The sequence below is a fragment of the Podarcis filfolensis genome (assembly GCF_964270895.1).
Source record: "Podarcis filfolensis genome assembly, chromosome: 1".
In the NCBI taxonomy this organism is placed as follows: Eukaryota; Metazoa; Chordata; class Lepidosauria; order Squamata; family Lacertidae; genus Podarcis; species Podarcis filfolensis.
In genome coordinates this window covers 39,907,051-39,927,757 of record NC_139604.1, presented here as the reverse complement: position 1 = coordinate 39,927,757, position 20,707 = coordinate 39,907,051, and the positions used below count along the sequence as shown (strand labels likewise).

The 20,707-nt window shown below is 41.0% G+C and overlaps 1 protein-coding gene across 9 annotated transcripts in view; it reads left to right on the top strand.

Moving 5' to 3' along the window:
• THSD7B (thrombospondin type 1 domain containing 7B) overlaps window positions 1-20,707 on the top strand; it is a 511,659-nt gene that overhangs the window by 350,331 nt on the left and 140,621 nt on the right. The gene's annotated exons all lie outside the window — the stretch shown is intronic.

Genomic DNA, 20,707 nt, shown 5'->3' with positions numbered 1-20,707 from the left:
ACAGGGGTCAGCAAACTTTTTAAGTAGGGGGCCGGTTCACTGTCCCTCAGACCTTGTGGGGAGCCGGAATATATTTTTTTTGGGGGGGGGGGAATGAACGAATTCCTATGCCCCACAAATAACCAGAGATGCATTTTAAATAAAAGGACACATTCTAGTCATGTAGAATGGACCATCCACGGGCCGGATTTAGAAGGCGATTGGACTGGATCCGGCCCCTGGGCCTTAGTTTGCCTACCCATGCTGTAGAACATAGCACCTAATTTTAGCACCGCACAGGTTGCTACTGAAATTTGAGAGCCCAAAGTCTCTGTGATCTAGTCACTGATCTAGGCTCATAATCAGGCAGCATTCACACAGAAATGCTGTTTGCGAGAACCGGTTGCTTCCTTATGCGTTGAGCCTGAGTCACACAATCAGAGCTGCCCCCTTTTGGGCCACTACAGTTGTGCAAAGCACAACAGCTGTATGTGTAACCCATGACTCCCACAATGGTGCTGACATTCACAAAAAGTCTTTAGCAGCCACTACTCACTTCCTTGGTGTTGCTATACATACATAAAATAACCAGTGTTCGAAAACCCTATTGTTCTGGGCTCATTTTGCAACAGGGAATTTCATTAGCACAAGCAGTTTCTAAGCACTGGGTGCAGTACTGTGCCTAAGATTTCAGATTAAAACTGCAGAGTGGAAGGAAAGGAAAGGAGGACCTTTTTCTGCCTCCCCACTTCCAGCTACTCTCTGAAGACTGGATTCATTCGTTTTCAGCTTTGTATTTTTCTTATAAAAATGTGCACCTAGACATTCTGTTTCTGTGCCCACAACCTAGGTTGAAGGTGCCATTTAGCTCCTAGCATACATATCTCAGTTTCTAAATCTGAAAATGTCACAAAGTGTCAGTGGAAGAGAAAACAGATCGCATTTCTACAACCCCTAGAGCTGCTCTGCTTGCAAAGCTTGTGCTGTAGCACCAAGCTAAGTCAATGGAAAGAGAAAGGCAGATAATATCAAAGTGGAAAATTGATTGGGAGTTTTCTCTTATGATCAAGCAGTATTTAAGTTTTTTGAAATAAATAAAGTAATAGTCAGTACACAAAGGAATATGTGGTAGAATATTTTGCTTATTTTATTAAGTATCTTCCGCCCAAGAAAGTAGTGGATAATGGCCGGACTAACTACTATCTCTTTAATTTCCTTGCTTAGTAAACAGCTAAATCTACAGTTATGAGACAGGCAGTTTTTAATATCCCTAGTTAGTATTAGGTATGATTATTGATCCATTTCATTGACTCAGGTCAGGTAACAGTAATTTTAGCAATACAGATGAAGTAAAACTTTCTTACTCTTGTAGTATGGTATGTGATTAAGTCTGTATAATACCTTTTCTTAGTTTCATGGCATTTTACTAAGTTAACTTAGTAGGCAATAATGAAGAGCCTTGACATTGGAGGCTGTAGGCTTCATGTCCCAGTAGTGCATGTGAGTCTGGAGTTTAGACTTGTGCAGGGTTGAGATACTAGACTTGCACTGCTTTGGCATCTGACAGCCTACTTTTTAAAAATAAATAAATAAATGCTGCTGAGTTTAATGTGAAGCTTGTGTTCATGTTAAGTATGGGTTATACCATGTAATCAAAGGCAACCATCCTGCACAGTTAGGCTACCATTGAAGCCAGTGAAATTTAAATGGCCTAAGTGCTTGCTGGAGGGCAGTCCTTCCCCTGTTTTGCACAGGTTTTGTTGCTGTGTCTTTCCTCAACCTACTGGTGTTCAAGGTAGCAGGCAAGTGGGGATTGTGCTTGTGCGCTGCTCTGAGACATCCTCCTTTGAAATATGTTGCAATTTGTGTTGTGTTAAGTAAACAAAAGCAATACTACAATAATAAAATACAAAGAGAGCAGTTCAGGCTACAGTGATATAAGTTTAATTCAGGATTGCAGTACTCACTTTTTTTTTTATCATGTTGAGTTTCAGTGGAGGGACTAGTTTCTGATGATGCCTCCTCTAGTTAGGAACATTGGGATAGGCTGAATCAGACCACTGATCCATCTAGCTTAACATTGTGTGTAGACCAATGGTGGCCAACATGGTGGCCTCTAGACAATATTGGACTATATAACTTGCATCAGTGCTGACCATTGGCCATGCTGGTTTAGGCTGATGGGAGTATAAGTTACTGCTATTGGAAGGGCACAACTTTGTCTGCCTCTGGGCTGTACTGGCTGGCAGAAGATCTCTGAGGTTTCAGACAGGAGTCTTTGCCAGCCCTGCTTGGAGTTGTTCTGTATCAGGATAAATTAGTTGGTTAGTGCATGGTGCTGATAATGCCAAGCTTGCAGGTTTGATCCCCGTATGGGACAGCTACATATTTCTGCTATTGCTAGAGGTTGGGCTAGTTGATTTTCGGGGTCCCTTCCAACTCTACAACTCTATGATTCTGTGTCATGAACTGAGTCTGGGACTGTTTGTATGCATACCCATGTTATCTGCCTCTGAGCTGTGGTCCTCCCTAAGATCTAGTTCCTAGACAATTTGACAATCCATTTCAGCTGCTTAACACACCCACCTGAACTCAGTGCCTATCCATTCATGAAGTTACGTGTACTGCTCCCTGGATTGATGACACCTAAAGTTCCCAGTACTGTTCAGCTGATTAGCATTTCTCCGATCAGTATGAGGCATACAAAGAAGGAGATAAAAGAGGATTATTATTTTATTACATTTGTATCTCACCCCTTCTCATAGGAACTCAAATTGGCATTTCCCTCCAGCTTCATAATAACCCTATCAAGTGCTGAACAGATTCTACTATCATAACATAATCCTCTCCTCAAGATCTATTTGCCAAAGCAAATTCACTGGATTGAGTCAGTATGTTGAAACTTTCAGTAACCTGCTCTGTTTTTCCTTCTGCTTCCACATTTATGTCTCCATACTTTTTTTTTTCAAGATACATGAGTGCATTGTAAAGCTGGTTGAAAGCGAAATGAAAAGTGATGTTGGTGAAACGCTCCGTATAATCATCTGATTAATTTAATCCCCTCTGTAAGCTTCAAATGAAGGTGAGCTGCAGATAAAAGGCTGCCCACGAGAGCTAGTGTTCTTCAGTATGTCTTAAATTACATATTTCGGCATCGTTGAAAATCTTTTCTAAGAGAGGATTTATTCTGGATTCACAAAGGCAGAGTTCTCATTACAATAGGAGCCCAGCAAGGAAGTTTTCCTCTCAGCACTAAAGTCCTTCTCATTTATGCACCTTGAACTAGAACTAGTGTCAGTTCTACAGATATGTTTTGTTCAACAGAGAACTCCCTTTCAACTTCCACATTGATCAGCTCTGTTTGGCTAGGTGCAATACAGGCACTGATGCCCGATTCTAAGTGCAGATATCTGAATGGGAAAGGGGCCTGAGCAGATAGTTTTGATTCTGCTTCTGGGACTTTGCTTGTGGAACCTCATCAGGAAATTGGCTGTTGGCAGGTTTTTCTGTGACTAATATGTAGTTCAGCTTCTTCAGGGGTATGGTGTCTGGCCTTGAGACAGCCACTCCCAGCCCTCCACAATGAGCTCATCTATAAAAACATGTATGTTTCCCCCTCCAGCAGCCTCTTGCTGTGGAACTTCAGTTCAAACTGTGGTGGGATGGAAGGTGTCGTTATAATGCCAGGGTGTAAAAATGGTGTGTGGCGTTTTCAACCAATCGGCCATGCATTTCTTGACAGTAGGTAAGGGGGAAATCGCAGGCGAATGTGCCACAATGGAAAACAATGACAACAATTAGCATAGGCAAAAGAGGAAGCAAAAGGAACAATTCAAATAAGTATAAAAGTAAATGAAATTGGGAAGGAATACAGATGTTTTGCACTTGCTAACCAATATACAACACTTGGGGCAGCAATGTCAATTCAGCCTCTTACATCTAACAGTCTTCGTTGAAGGATGGTTATGTTACAGTTCTAGATGAATTCAGTGTGTGCTCAGAAAATCCATGATAGCAACTATGATTTTTTTTTATTTTAAAAAAATGTACCCAGAGCTAGTGCCATTTGATCCTCAATGCAGATTAATCCTGATCCATGGAAGAGGCAATTTGTCCTAAGTATAATCAGAAATCAAACATTTTTGCAAAATCAAATAGTTGTTCCTTACCTTTTCTTTTAAATTAAGTGATGTGTTCAGAGTGCAAACAAGAAAACAAACAAAACAAAACATGAGAACAGAACCTAATGGTTGTGTTAACCTACCCATCTCTGTAAATGATTTTGAGGTTCCTCAGAGTAGGAGTTATTTTGCATTCCAAATCAGTAAGACTAAATCTCATGTGCTACGTGACCTTTCGGATGAAAAAGGAGACTGTGCCAGTAATCTTATCTGCAGTTTAATACTGCATTTCCTGTTACGTTGCATTTATGGTTGCTTTGACTGTATTAACTACTACATGATGTGGTCCAGTCATTTTATATTCTTCTGTACATATGCATCAGCTCCCTAGTCAGTTTATTAGTTTTTTACGCCCAATTACTGCATAGCTCCTATTACTTAACAATCTAGCTTGATGCGACAAAGGAAGAGGAAACTTAGCAATGAGAAAGGTATATTAAAAAACACCCCTGTACTATGAGAGGACAAATCCAGCCCTGTAGTGACTGTAGTGTTTCTTATGCATAATGTAGTAATGATACAGTATGATAGAACAGTCCAATGGCTGGGGGAAATACCCAAACCTGCATGATTCCAGAGCTCATACTATGCTAAATTTATTCCAAAGTGTCAGGTTTCATACATGAGGTTACCCTGTTTTACAGAGTAAAGGCCAAGCAAAATTTTGTGGTGCTCTGGGCCTTGTGACTTGTCCCCGTCCGCCCCCCCCCCCCAGCTTCAGAGTTAGGAGGGAAGCTGGGACTCCAATGCTGCACTTCTGAGCTACCTGTTAAAAAACACACCCAGAGAAGCACAAACAACATACACTATATAAATATATATTGCCAAGTCAGAGTTTAAGAATGCATGAAGACAGCAAGATTCTATTTGCTGTGTGAGGGCTTCAATAATTTATAGAATTAGTAAAAGCTTTATTATATTTTTTTGTGCCTGCATGGACTCAATTCACTCAGCTATGCTACATAAAAGTTCAAAGGTAGTATTTTATTGTCATGCATGAGAGGAGAGAAATAAATTGGAGACAGTAATGTAATCATGCTCGCCGATGTGCTCTGAATTTTGAACACCATCTATTAGGAGGTTTGTCACAAAATACTTAGCTTGGGAAATATTTATTAATACTGAAGGTTTTAATATTTTTCCCTGCCCACGTTTCTCATTTCTTGAACATGCAAGTGGGAAATATATCCTGTAGAAAGCAGTTGCCATCAAATAACACTTCTCCATTTTAATATCGGAATGAGTGGAAGTGGCTTTTCCCTCCCCTTAAGTTATAGAAAGATTATTACTTTTTTCATTAGTGTGTTGCGGGGGGCGGGCTAGGGTACATTTTAAGACACCCCTTAATGTCCCCCTTCCATTGTGGAAAACCAACACAAGTTCTACCACCAGCACTATGGTGAGCTTAAAATGGTAGAACTCATTTGATTTTTATTTGATTTTATTGATTTTATGTGTTTGTTTTAACTCAGAATAACATGTGGAACTGCAACATTTGAATAGTGTGCATTGTTCAGGATGCTGGACCAAAAGAGCAAACAAACTGGTGAATGCAATCAGTACAATTAAAGAAAAACCCCTCAAATATTATACAACTAAATTTATCACATTTTATAACTACAGTAATTAAAAACAAATGCCTCGATACATGAAAAATAGACAGACAAATGCTGGTATATGATAAACAACGCTGTATATTAAAAAACAACAACACCAAGCATGCTTTGACCAAACATTGGTTTTCTTCAGTACTATGATAGTCAGTCACAAGTTCTCACATTTACCGTATTGGCCTGAATATAAGCCTCACCTCCCCCCCCCCCCAAATTCTGACTGTGAAAATTTAAGTGCAGCTTAAATTTGCAACCTTACAAAAAATGGCTTTTATGATATCGCTGCTGAAGCAGACATACGGTAAAACGGAAGGGGTGTGACTGCCTGCGGAATTTTAAAGGTGTGGTTTATATTTGGGTGCGGCTTATATTCGGGCCAATACGGTACTCATGTTCAAAGCAAAACAAACCTCTTGGTCTAATGTGCCACAGTATATAACCATGGAACATGGTTACTTTTTAGAAACGGCTGTAGCACACGCGTAGACAAGTTTAAAAAGCACTGAAAATGTTTGTATAATCCAAAACCTAAGCTCTCTGGGACAGCACCAAAGGCTCAAATGCAGACAGAGGAAAATTGGAGAGCCAGAGCTGTTTCTCTCAAAACCCTTTTTCTTCAGTCCCCTGGTCTACCTACCATACTGCTCCAAAGGATCTCCTAGCCCCCTTAAGCTGATGGCGGGGGGCACAGGGGGATTCAGATTAGCCAGAAAGAAATCGCACCACTTTCCCATGAATGGAAGACTCTGCTAGATCAAACAGCTTTCTGCCAATGGAAGGGCACCATTTAAGATGCAAACATGTGATTGTGACTCATGTTGCCTCGGATATTATGCCTATCTTTTGAAACTTAGTTATGTCAGTGACTTGCTAACTCATTCCCTGACAGGAATATGGCTGCCAAACTGCCCCTAATAGATTCCTATAGTACCACAACACGTGTCTCTAAATGAATATGAATACAATACATATCGTAATAATACATAGTCCACAACCTAAAGAGAGGTCATTTAGACATACCCATAGCATTTTCTTTCATGTCTGGTTTTGACTCCCCCGCCTCCGTTTATGCCATTCCTTCCATGTGATATCACCCACACCTTTTGGAATTCCTTCAAGTTCTTGTGGCTTATAGATGGGTTTTAATCATTAATGTGGTAGAGTTTTTTTGTTGTAAATGTTAGTTGCTTTGCAACTTATTTGGGTTTGGGTTTGGGGTTTTTTAGTCCTAAGGACCTGTTATGTGATGTGGCTGGAATACAAAAATAAATAGTATGCCATTCTTCGCATGAATTGAGGGTGGAGGAGGGCTGCAGAACATAAGCCCAAAGTCCTATTGGGCATGCAGTTCTTTCACTTTGCTGTGTTACAACATAGTCTTTTCATGTCTACACAGAAGTACCATATTTTCCCGTGTATTGAATGAGGTTTTTTGACTCAAAAATCATGTCAAAAAACTGGGGTCGTCCAATACACTGATAGTAGAATGGCGGGGGGAGAAGCGGCGTGCCCCCAGCCATTTGGTTGGTGGGAGCGCAGCTTCCCCAGATGCCACAGCAAGCGGGGAACGATCTGGGGTGTGTTTGTTTCCTGCCCACAGCTGCACTGGGGGGAGAAGCTGCATGCCACCAGCCAGCTCTTTGGCAGGAGCGCAAATTCACCCAATGCCACTGCGCATGGGAAGCACTCCTGGGATTGTTTCCCGTGAGTGGCGGCATTGGGGGAAGTTGCGCTCCTGCAAACCAGATGGCTGGAGGGGGCACAAATTCACCTGATGCCCCTGCGCACAGGAAATGATCTAGGGAGTGTTTCCTGCCCACAGCTGCGTGAGGGGAGAGGCTCAACAACTTTGGGCCATCTCCCCTCATTTTCTTAAAATTTAGTCCCCAAAATGGTGTGGAGGAGTCTTATACAAGGGGGCGTCTTATAGACAGAAAAGTACGGTAAGTCCCATCAATGGGGCTTACTCCCTGGTAAGTGTATGTAGGATTGCATACACTACATACACTGCATCTGCAGAAATATGCAGAATCATATTGAAAATCCAACTCTTGAACTTTCCTTGAAATGTCCTGGTTTGCCATGCTGTAGGCAATCATTGGACTGAATTCAGCGATTTACTAAACTTTACTCTCCTTGGAATCTCTTAGATGTTTTCCCAAGGGTGAAATATTTGCCTGAATGGGTTGTGCAGAATAAGAATAGATGAGAGCACAGATTTGTGAGGGACCCTAACAGATAGACAAAAAATTAGAGAAAGAGCTTTCCACCTATAGAAACACTGCAGTAAAACCAGGTGATGACAGAGATCTCAGGAATAAATGGATTCAAGCAAAAAGAAAGTCACAAACTGCACTGAGGAGATCTAAGAGGATGAGAATTGAGTAGAGACTTGTGGAGATAAATGACCATCTTGGAAATGGCAATTTCAGTGGAGTGCTGAGAGTGGAAGCCAAATTGCATGATGTCAAGAGTGCAGCGAGATAAGGATAAAAGGGAAGTGAGGTGGCTTTTTGAGAACAGGTGACATAGTGGCATGTTAAGGAAGGAAGCGAGCATAGGAAGGGAAAGAGGGATAATGGTGGAGAAATGGCAACCATGAGTTATGAGATCAAGGGCATCCATGTAAATGATGGGTGATGGTGAGTGGTGGGGGTGAGGGAAATCACATACTGGAAATTGGAAAGGGAGAATAGAAAAATAAATATCAAAAGAATATGCAATGTATTTACCATGTGCTTTCCCTAATAAACCAATAGAATGTCCCTGAAATGGAGCTAGTCCCAGGAGAGCAGCCCAGTAGACAGTGGTGGTGAAGTGGTGGCCCTCATACAGCAGGAGAACTGGCAGGGCCCCTTCAAAGAGGAAAGAGATGGCCCTGTATAGACAGTACTGTCTCTTCATGCTGAGGGTGATCTCCTTTCTAGCTGCCATGTCTGCCGCTGGTCCCCTCTGCTGGCCATGGGGAGGAGTTAGGACATATATTTTTCTTCATTGCAGAGGTCTGGAATGTATTGTTTTAATGGACACTTCAATTGTCTAATGATTCTATCTTTTGAAAGAGGAGCAAGTGTTCGTGCCAGTGGCAGACTTGAATGAATTTGAGAATCCTTATCATCATTAAGTTTGGAAAAGAAAAACAATATTTTTCCCCAGGTGGACTGTTTCCTTTTTATAGTATCATAAATGATCTATCCCTATGAATGGTTTTATAGATGCCATCATAACTGAATTGTGTGTAGGATTAGACAGTTGTTATAAGATAACCGGTAGACCGGTAGACCGGTTATAGAAGATGCTGCTTTGATATTTAATACTCTTTAAATGCCTCCTTAGGAATCATGTGCTATGGGCTGTAAATGATGGCATAATTATTAATGATGTAATTAAAATTTGAGGCTCAGAGGCAAAATAGAAGCACACTAGAAAGATAACATTTATGTTGTGGTATAGTGGCTCAATGTGTGTGTGTGTGTGTGTGTGTGTGTGTGTGTGTGTGTGTGTGTGTTGTCTGCGTGTCTTCAGCTAAAAGTGAAACACTTTCTATATCTAAGGAAGGATCTCAGTGAGAAAAAGAGGACAGTATTAAATTTAAATACTTTTGGACCTATCACCTATCCTACAAATAAGCTTGAAGCACAAAAGTAAGCATAACTGAAACACACTTGTGCCATTGCTCTGAACTGGTTTATTGCCCCAGCAACATGGGTGGGGCCAGTGTTAGCATAGCAATTGTTGCAGTGCGTTTTGATACACACACGGAGCTGCTGCATAAATTGGCTCCTTCTTCTGTTTCAGTGGAACAAGCAAAGCATTGAATGCAAGCTGAGGAGTTGCTAAATAACAGTGATAATCTGGGTTAGACAATTTAATCATCTCAGAGGAATTATGAACACCGGTGAGCGAGCTATAAGTATTTACTAAAACCTCCTGTAATGTACTTGTCAGGGAGATGATAGTATGGGATAGCAGCTGCCTCACATTGCTGTGTTTGTATTGCACATGATTAAACTTACCTGCATAGGTGCAAGCTACTTTACATAATGTCACTGTCATTCAAATCTTTGTGCATGGGGTGCCAGCCATTCCCAATTTGTCAAAAGTGGCACAAATTGATCTCATATGTACACTCCAGTCACACGTTTCTGCTTGTTAATTCCTTTAGCTGAAATTACTTTCTTGGTTTTCCACTCACAGTAGATGGTGACTAAGCACCTATATATTTTTTTTCCATTTTAAAATTTATTTTTTGAATTATTCTTAAATTTCTGCATGTCAAGGCCTTCATACAATTTTGTTTCTGACATCACTGTAGACTTTGGGTTCATGTATTTTATGGAATAGAGATTCCATGCTAGGCATTAAAAGGTAAAGGGACTCCTGACCGTTAGGTCCAGTCACGAACGACTCTGGGGTTGCGGCGCTCATCTCGCTTTACAGGCTGAGGGAGCCGGCGTTTGTCCACTCCGCAAACAGTTTTTCCGGGTCATGTGGCCAGCATGACTAAGCAAAGATGAAACTTCTGGTTAAATTCTGAATATTGATGAGAACATTCTTCTGCCTATAGCTGGCAAAATTGGGGATACTTAAGGTGATTTCTGTTTTCTGCCCAGAATGCTTCTTGATGTTAATGCTACTATGGGTGTTGCTTCTTGCTTCACCCCAAATAGCCTTCAAATTGCATGGCTATGGCTGTAGTCCTTATGCATTCTTACCTGAAATAAAACTGCACTGAACACAATGAGCATCATGGTGGTTGTTGCTGTTCTTTTCTCTTCCTGCCCCCACTGATCTGGATTAGAATCTTCTAATCCATTTTTAATCACTGTGCTTATAAGTAAAGCATGTGTTGTTAAAAGGTGCTAAGGAGTAACTATTCCAGGTTAAGTAGTACATACCAGACCCAGATTAGTTGCAGGATTGGGCCAAATCTGAGTATTAAATATACTGGTTCTTTCGTTGTAGAAAAGCTCCTGTCGTTCCCACCAGTGGCGTACCGTGGGGGGTGCAGGGGGGGGCCGGCCGCACTGGGCGCAACATCTGGGGGTTAGGGTTAGGGGGCGCAAATCCACGGGTTAGGGGGTGCAAATCCATGGGTTAGAGGGCGCAAATTACTTGCCTTGCCCCGGGTGCTGACAACCCACGCTACGCCACTGGTTCCCACAACCATTTATCCTTTAATTTTGGAGATTCCCAGGTGTTTTGGAAAAAGGTTGTTGATTCCCTTGAAAAATCCACAATGCATTTATAATCATTCACTATCATTATCATCCAGTGTTTTGGAAAACAGAAACTTTACCAATTCAAATCATATTTGCAAGCCTATTAGATTTGCTCCCTCCCTTGTAAGTAGGTAAATTATTTTATGTACATGGGCAGAGCAATCGTATACTACCATGCCAGGACTAGAGGTGCTCCACCACTCCATGGCCAATGAGGACACACACTTTCCAATCTTGAATGTCATTCGTATTGTGATGTAACAGGTGCATTTTGTCCTAAGAGTTTCCACAAAAGTGTCGGGGAATATTCAGCCCATTTATCACCATCTTCATCATCAAATAATAACAACTATCCTGCATGAAAGCAATAGACATTTGGCAACAAAATCCACAATATATATATATAACAATGCTCTGAGGAAATAATCTTAGTTTTCATATGCATCAGAATGAGGTGGCAGAGTGAGCTGTGCCACTTCAGGCATGTAGAGAATTGCATTTTTTATGCTCCGATGTGCAACACACAAACACAATCAAATAATATAAAACTGTCTGTAGGTAGAAAACACTCTTCAGGGAGCAAGCTGGGCTGAAAACCTTTCTGCATGACGTGCTGCTTGGTGGTGGTTTTTCTTTTCCTGGTAGTCATATGTGTTTGTGTGTACTTAACTTGGGACCCATACAAAAGTGTCACCCTACAGCTGCAACCTGCAGTGGCACTGTCCATTATGCCTCCTCATTCTGCTATGTGTATAGACCAGTCAGTGTTAGCTGGGTTGTCTGAACATTGAATACAATTTGCAAGGTGGAAAGGATCAAGGACAGAAGAGAGATGTTATCTGTGACGATAGAAGCAGATGAACATTAACTAAAAGCTTCATGGGGATCATAAAGGGTAGAGAGACCTTAGTAATGGATTTTTTTCTTCAAGGTTTTAGTATGTTATGTGATCCAGCCATGAACTGGAACTGAGGAGTGAAAAATGAAGAGAGCTAAATTTTACACCAAGGTTACATGCCTGGAAAGAATGGTGGATTATAAGATAATTAAGGTTCAGAAACTGTGGGATAGGCAGAGATTTATTGCTGATGAATTACAAGAAATTCAGTTTTATCAAGGTTAATTTAAGAAAATGAGCAGACATCCATGAAGTGATAATAGCCAAAAGACAATTAGCCACTGTAGAAAGTACCAATGCTTAAAGAGCAGGAATTGAGAGTTAAAGTGACAGATCATCAATTTTTTTTTAAAAAAGACAGACTAAGACTGCCATCCTAACTCTATTGATCTGGGAGCAAGCCCTATTCAATTCAACAGGATTTACTTCTGAGTAGATGGACATAGCATTGCACTGTGAAAGACCAGGAGCTGGGGAGGGAAATAGGGCAAAGTACTGACATCTTGAAAATACCAACCATAAGGGATAATATATATAAAGAGAACTGTTGAGGAGAATTTGAAAGGGAAAATGAGAGACAGAAGAATTAAACCAAGCCAAAGCTAACCCTCCCTCAAAAAACAGAAAGAGAGGAGAGGAGAGAATTTATTTATTATTGTGTATTTCACTTGCATACCACCATCCAAAGTTCTCTTTGTAATTTGCATAAACAATAAAATGCAGATGCGATTCACAATAAACACACACACAAATCACAAAACAAAGCAAAAAAGCCCAGCAAAACATCAACAACTGAAATCAGCATAAAACATAGGAGCTAAAAAAGCAGAAAATCAGTGAGTGACAAATTAGTGCCAAAAAATGGAAGCACCTATTTTATGACAAATGAGGACAGAAGATACACTGAATGGTAAAGGAACAGAGGGAACTTCTGTGCAGGTATTTAAACTTAGCTAAGTTAAAAGTGGATTCAGTGAAATGGAGAGCCAGTCTTTTTTGTTTAAAAAAGGCATGTCTCCGGTTTTCACTCTTCTCCTCCTGTGGCTGATTTTCCAGGGCAGCCTCTATTTTTCCCTTTTTTTAAAAAAAAGATCCCAAGATGCAATGTATAGCTAATATCCCCTTTTTGTGTCTTGTCAATTGCCACACCAGATTCTAAGGGCTTTCAAGTGTCTGGACACGTTTGGGGGGAGATTCCCCTTGTGTGGATGTTGTAGCTATAAATCATCTTCATAGTAATCTCTCATAGGCTCTTGCACAGATTGTTCAGCTGAAGATGAAGAATATGCTTTGGGCAGGAGTTCAGTGAGTAATACTGTGGGTCTGATACAAACAAAACTTAGGAAAGCTATTTCCTTCCTTTATATTTTGTTTTGTGTGATTTTAATTGAAATGCTTTATGTTCTAATAGTTATCAGACAAGCCCTTTGGGTAGACCAAAACTCCCATCTAGCTTTCCACGGGGACCCTGCTAGATTATTCTGGGAAGATTGCCAGGCAGGCATAAGGACAATTGCTACCACCAGCACTACTGATGTCTCTAGAAATTAGTTGGTGGTATAATGCCACCTTTGCTAACAGCCACTGATAGATATATTCTCCGTGAAATTTGTATAACCCCCTTTTGGAACTATGTAAGCTAGTGGCCATAACTACATATTACAGCTGCAGGTTTTTTAAAATTAATTTTGCATTGTGTGGAATGACAAAGCCCTGACAATTTTCAAAAATTGATTTTGGGCCAGACGTAAATGTTGAATAGCATGCAAATGAATAGCATGCAAATGCATCTCTCGTTTTGCTTTAATTAATTACAGGCTCAGGAAGGATTGTTATCAGGATTGCAGTGTGTGGGGAAAGATCTTTATTCCCCCTTTCACATAAGGTATAAGGCTGCGGGAGGTGGTGGTGGTGATGGGCAATCTATTGGCACTAATGGGAACTTTCCCCCAAAGTTTGTAGGCACACAGGAGAAATATATATATATATATATATATATATATATATATATATATATATATATATATATATATATATATTACAACAGGGATAAACCTTCCGTTTGGTGCAGTAATCCCAACAGCAATCTGGAGTCAGAGCAAGAGGGTGTACCTGTAATTAACGAGAAACGGGGGAGGGGGGGAGGGAAGGCACCTGCACACTATGCATTCAGTCTACTTTGGTATTTATCTATTTATTTATCACCGTTCTTTATATGCTACCTTTCAGGATACAAATGCTTCCAAGGCAGTTTACAACTAGCATCGCTGCACATTTTAATACACACCTCCATTAACATGTCACAAGTCATAAAGTTCACTTCCAACAGGCAGCTGGTGGTATATGGCCCTATGGAGAGGGAAGGGGAAAAGGCTTTGGTTATTCCTTCACCTTCTCTCCTCACATGGCCCTTTTCGGGGAGGAAAGAGGAGTCTTCCATGTTCCCGTTCCTCCATCCCATGTGTTTATCACCTGTTCCCTTGATTCTTCTCTGTGTGTTCTGAAACAGGCATGCAGCTTTATTTCTCCCTTTGTCGCACATTAAGTCTTTACTACTTGTTTTCTGCTTTGTCATTTCCTGCCTTGGCTGTTCTGTTCTTGGCTTTTCTATTATTATTGTTTTTTTATTCTCCCTTTCTGTTGCTGGAATAGTGATGGGGCCAAAGCAATTAGATTTACTTCTCACCCTGCTGGTTACACTGACAAACTGACAATGCTTCTCACAGAAGTTCTTAACTATGGATTGGCATTAGCAAAAGTCAGCGCCCAGGTAGAAATTTTCTGTGAAGTGTGACATAGACCTTCCCGTTGGCCGTGCAGTGCAGTCAGAGGAATAAATCTGTACTCAGACTTATTAGCGTTTGATTTGGTGTCTCAACATGGAAAAAAAGTCAATGGCGAGATTACGAAGAGCTGAGTACATTTATAGATGGCTGTATCAAATCAATCTTACACTCCTCAGTTCTGGCGTTGTTGTGAAATGTTTAAATGTAACAGTTCCATTAGCTAATTAGATGTCTGGGGAAATACTTTTACCCTGTTAAGCCTATTTATGCTGAAAGATTTGAAATTGCTATTAGTAAGCAGGCAAATGGCAACTTTGATTTCCCCATCTCCTCCCCACTCTTAAAATTTACTACTATCTACTGACATCTTTGTTATAGACAAGCAGTTACTCAAGGTTTATTGGCATTGTTTCCAGAGATTTAAATGAGATATAAAATTTTATAGCAGCGTAGTATTTTAATGACTGTTTCATTATTTTACATGGAGGACATGAATGAATAGAAGGAGTAATATTGATGGACAGCATGTCATTAGAAGATACAAAAAAAAAAGTTCTGTGAGTCATTTATGTGCAAATTAGGGTCTTTTGTGTTTGAGGGCTTAGTTGCAGAATTATATATAGTCCAATATCTCCTAGTGTAACAGGGCAAAAGAGAATCTATGTGCCATATATATCCTGGAGAAGATATATATTGATATGCTTAGCATAACTTGACTCATCTGCTGGATCAGGAAGTATATCATATGCTTTTATTATCAATGATTCAAGTGCTGCTAGGCTCTTGCTCTTACTGCCCTTTATACTTGGAGTGCCCTTTAGGAACATCTGGGAAGTGGCGGGTCCCTCCATATCTTCCTTCCTTCAGTACATTCCTCAAAGCCTGCTTCATCCCCAACTAGGAATGAAGGAGGATTTTGTCCTGTCATCATTTTTAAGTGGACTGACCTATTTCGCACCTCTTGGACTCGTACACAAATCAGGACATAATTATATTATTCATATTTCACAGTTCTCTGAATTTTGTGGTGCAGTTCTCGGCTCAAAAACGTTTAAAAAACTGTTTGGATAAAATATATTTAGAAATGTGTACATTAAATAAAATGCATATTTGAATTGCCATGGGCTGTAAATTGACTGATCCATCTAGACCCTGTCCACAACTGTAATGAAGTTTTAAGTATGTGTAGCTCAATTTGTGTGCACATTTGCCCCCTGTTACGCACCCTGGATGTGGGATTGCGCTGTGGTCTAAATCACAGAGCCTTGGGCTTGCCAATCAGAAGGTCAGCGGTTCAAATCCCCACGACAGAGTAAGCACCCATTGCTCGGTCCCTGCTCCTGCCAACCTAGCAGTTTGAAAGCACTTCATGTGCAAGTAGATAAATAGGTACTGCTCTGGCAGGAAGGTAAATGGCGTTTCCGTGCGCTGCTCTGGTTTGCCAGAAGCAGCTTAGTCATGATGGCCACATGACCCGGAAGCTGTCTGTGGACGAACATCGGCTCCGTCAGCCAGTAAAGCGAGATGAGCACCGCAACCCCAGAGTCGTCTGCGACTGGACTTAATGGCCAGGGGTCCCTTTACCTTTACCTTTTTACCCTTGCTTCTTCTACTATCCTTTCAGTCTCTTTGTTTGTCAAAATGTAGACTGTCTTCAGACAGGACTAAAAGTGACAATAGATTCTGTACTAGCAAATGCAAGTAACGAATGCCTTATTAGTGTTGTATGTCGCAATGTGGCATAATCATGCAGTTGCTGAGCTTTTTAAAGGATTTTACCCCAGGACATATACTGCCACGGGGGCCAGATTAAATTGACCAGCAGGCTGGATTAGGCACCCTGAAACAGACTTTGGACATGCTTGGCATAATGTAATGCCTTTTTACATGACTCATTAATAGGAAAATGGGTGAGGACCATGTTATGATGAAGTGAGACTGAAGACTGCCCAATAAACCTCTCACTGGAACAGTAAGCCTGCAACTTTGACACATTTAACTTATGTGTATTCAGCTTTATGTGCTTGGGAAAAAACAAAGGAACAAACAAAGAAACAAACAAACAGGGACAGGCGTCTAAGAAAAAATACTTTCGCAATCCTACCCACAACTGAATGATGTGCTTTGGCTATACACAACCCCCCCCCCACACACATCCGCCTTGACTAAGGATACAACCCCAATACCTTACTTGCCAAAGTTATGACAATTGTTATGAGGAAGGCAAAACCTCCAGATGGGCCCAATTTGTCTGGAAGACAAATTCAACCTTGACCCCAAGTATGGCAAGTCGATGCTTCCATTTTTGTTGTTTAGTCGTCTTAGTCGTGTTCAACACTCCATGACATCATGAAAACAGAGCATGCCTTGGAAACTCTCACTTTCTTCTCAAAGCTTCTCCTTTTTTATGTCCATTGAGTTTTCTTGGCAAAATACTGAAGTGGTTTGCCAGTTCCTTCTCCAGGTGGATCACATTTAGTCTAAACTCTCAGCTATGACCTGTTTGTCTAGGGTGGCCCTGCACAGCATAGCTCATAGCTTCTCTGAGTTATTCAAGCCCCTTCACCACGACAAGGCAGTGATCCATGAAGGGGGGGGGGGCTTCCATAGCAAGGTCTTAATCGCGTTCTGCTCACTCTCAAGCAGAACCTTAGCATAACAAAAAGGGTGGATGGGGAAGCTGATTGGACAAAATCATGGACAAACCACTGGAAGCCTATGTGACTGCTGGGGAAGGAAATGATGCCCTCCAAGGCCGTGTGGGAAACAGGTGCACACCCCCTGCCCCAGTGCTGCCTCCTCCCACGCCAGGCTGCAATCACTGCTGCCGGATGTAATAAGGCCGCAAACGGCCAAGAACTATCATGAAGATGAAATAATTGCAGGACAATTAGTTTGGGATAAAATAGGCCACAATGTTGTTGATTACAGTTTTAAGTTGGTCTTGGCGTAGGCACTGGGTGTGTACCCTGAATCACACAGCCCGACTGCTGGTTGATTATTGAGTACGGTTAATCCCAGGTTAAGGCTCATCCCATAACGTACATCAAATCAGGGCAGTCCCTCTCAGATCACCATTGGGGGGGGGGGAGTCCTGGCTTACCAGGCCCCATCTGGAAAGCACACCACTGGACCCTTCTATGGGATACCAATTTGATAGAATGGGGTAGGGGTGGGAGTCCCAATTCCCCCATCTATCTTTTGGCTTTAGGCATGATCCTCAGAATATAACTGCAAGTTGCAGGCTTACTGCATTTCTAGTCTTTTTAAACAAAAGATTTCTGTAATTCATTGGGAGAATGGCCCAGACTTACAAAACTTTTGAGAAAATTTTGCATTCTGCACTTGTTACACATCTGGAAACTTTTTTCCCACCACATAAATAGAATTGCTTGAAATCACTTGAGTCCCAAGATCCACTTATATTTTTTTCAGTAGGATCCAGTCTCACTCGGGTGGTTTTAAATATACCTTGTGGATGAGAGTATTTCTTCCCTTTTTTCCATACCAAAATATTCAAAATGTTTTCAAGAGTGATAGATTTTCAATCACATCTCTTTCTCGTACATAAAAACAAAAGCATATATTTTCCCCAAGGCCAACTTAGGTTCTTCTGCCAGAAGCTATCCGCTGTCTTGTAGGTACCACCCACACAGATTGAGCCAAGTGTTAAATATGGGCAACTCATTCTACTATGAGTGAAAAAGAAGAGATGGAAGTAAGTCTTCTGTCTGCTGTAGATCATAAACCTGACAGGAACTGACTATTTTGTATACTACTTGTAAATAGAGATGGTGAAACAGAACAGATTTTCACAGTTCAGCTATTTTAAAGTATTGCTGTCTCCCCATCCTACCTTTTCCTTGAAGGACTCCTCATAGCTTCCACCTTGACCCCAGTTCTCTGAGATGTGGTAGCAACTGCCATACAGGCAGGATGTCAAAATGCTTGCAAAGACTATAATGCTAGCATGACTTGTAGAGGCAAGCACATAATTGGTGCGTGGTTTAAGAGTTCCTCTTCTCTCCCCAACCCCAAACCCTTAGCTTGCTCAGCTGTCAGCTCAGTGTTGAACACACAGAGTGCTGCTACTGAAATGGGCCATTCAGAGAGAATGATTGAATAGAGGTAGATGCAGTGAGAGAATCTTTCCAAACACGTCACAGAAAAGATTGATACTCATTCATGATGAGATGCGTTCCTGTAGGAGAGGGATTTTTAAACTTTATTCATCTTTCAGCAGGCTAGAATAATAGTATAGCGATTAGGCAAGTCAAATTTTGTCTGATCAGCAGAGGCATGCATATATATATAGAACATATCTTGTAGTTGGATTGCCTGCTCAGTTCTCTCTATTACTCCCCATAATGTGCTTGAAAAGTTTTATTCATACTTCGGGGACTAAGAGGCTGTCCTCATTTAGGAATATGAATGCAGAAATTACTGCTGCACAATTGACAGCTTTAAGCACTTCCACTGACTTCCACTTCCACTCATTTGCAAGCTGGTATATGCATATTGCCCCACAAAAGCAATAGAAACCTTTACCCTCAACTTTATAATTCTTTGCCAGGCAGGTTCATGATAATCACAACTCTAGTTTCCAGTGAAGAGATGGTTTTCTTCTGCAGTTGCAGTTCTAAGTTTTATTGCCCCCCACTCCATGTTTAAATGATTGATCTTGTTGGTTTGGTCTTGGGTTCATAAAAGATAACAAAAGCTTTGCAGGTATCCTAAAAGGAGGAGCATTCAGAGTGGGAATGTTGTTCATAAGGGGTTATAGATTTGAGCTTTTAAAGAATTCAAACATGAGAATCATCCAAGATACCATAGCCCATGATCAAGTCTTTTTCCCTGCCCTTTTTATATATTTGCACATGTCTTCATGTGTACTGTTGTGTCAGAGTGTAGCAAGGGTTATGTTTGACAAACCACAAGTATTTCCGTTACCCTTCCAGATTAATATGTGCATTTCTATTAGTGTTGAAGCATATATTTTTTTTAAAAAAGGAAAGAATTTATTGAATATCTGCTTAAGGTTTGCAGCTCACTAGACATGATTTTCTCAACACTTCATAAATATCAGTTATATACTGAATATCCAGCTTTTATGAAAATGTTGAAGAAATTCTTCAGCATCTTTTCTAAATTATACAAAACAGAAGGAAAGAAACTGAGGAGGCCATCTGCTGGTGTGCATAGGAGAGCTGAGGGCAAACACAGATGTTTGAGAATAAGAGGGCATCTGGGGTGGAACTAAACATTAGGAGAAATATATGAAGTAACGTTAGCCATGTTTGCCCATGAGAAAAATTCTGAAGTACAGTACTTGTTAATTAGGACAATGGCCAGTTTGTATTTATTCCCCCTACAAAAGCACCCTGTTTGTTTCACCTCAGGATGGAGGCGGAACTGAGTAACAGCTGTTGCATTTGCAGAGACAGGGCCTCAGTCATTATGAGATTCTTATTTTCCCATGAGGCCCAGGTGCAGCCTGAAAGGGCCTCCTTTGAATGTCTGATATCTCCTCTCCCTATTGAAATCTATTTTGTTACTTTGTTACAGTTCTCTAATCTGTTAAGGTCATCTTGAATCTTGATTTCATCTTCTGTGGCATTAGCTACCCCTCCCAGTTTGGTATCATCTGAAAATTTGAAGAGTATCCCCTCCATTCCTTCATCTAAGTTGTTTATAAAGATGTTGAACAGCAACAGGTCCAGGATAGAACCCTGCAGCACCCCACTTGTCACTTTCCCCCCAGTGAATGGTCCACGATGAACGATTCATGAGCACCTTTTGAGTTCAGCCTGTCAACCAGCTACAAATCTACCTAACAGTTACTTTCTCCCTTCCTTCTCCCTCCCTTCCCTTCCTCCTAGTGCAGGTTAAGACATTTCTTAACATGCTGTATATTTTCTAGAAATGCCAGTAGCAGCAAGTTAGGTGCAGTGATGGCATAGGATCATGCAGCATAATGATGTTTGGAATGTAGGGTTAGTTTCATTAGATATCATGAAGAGCGATTGGT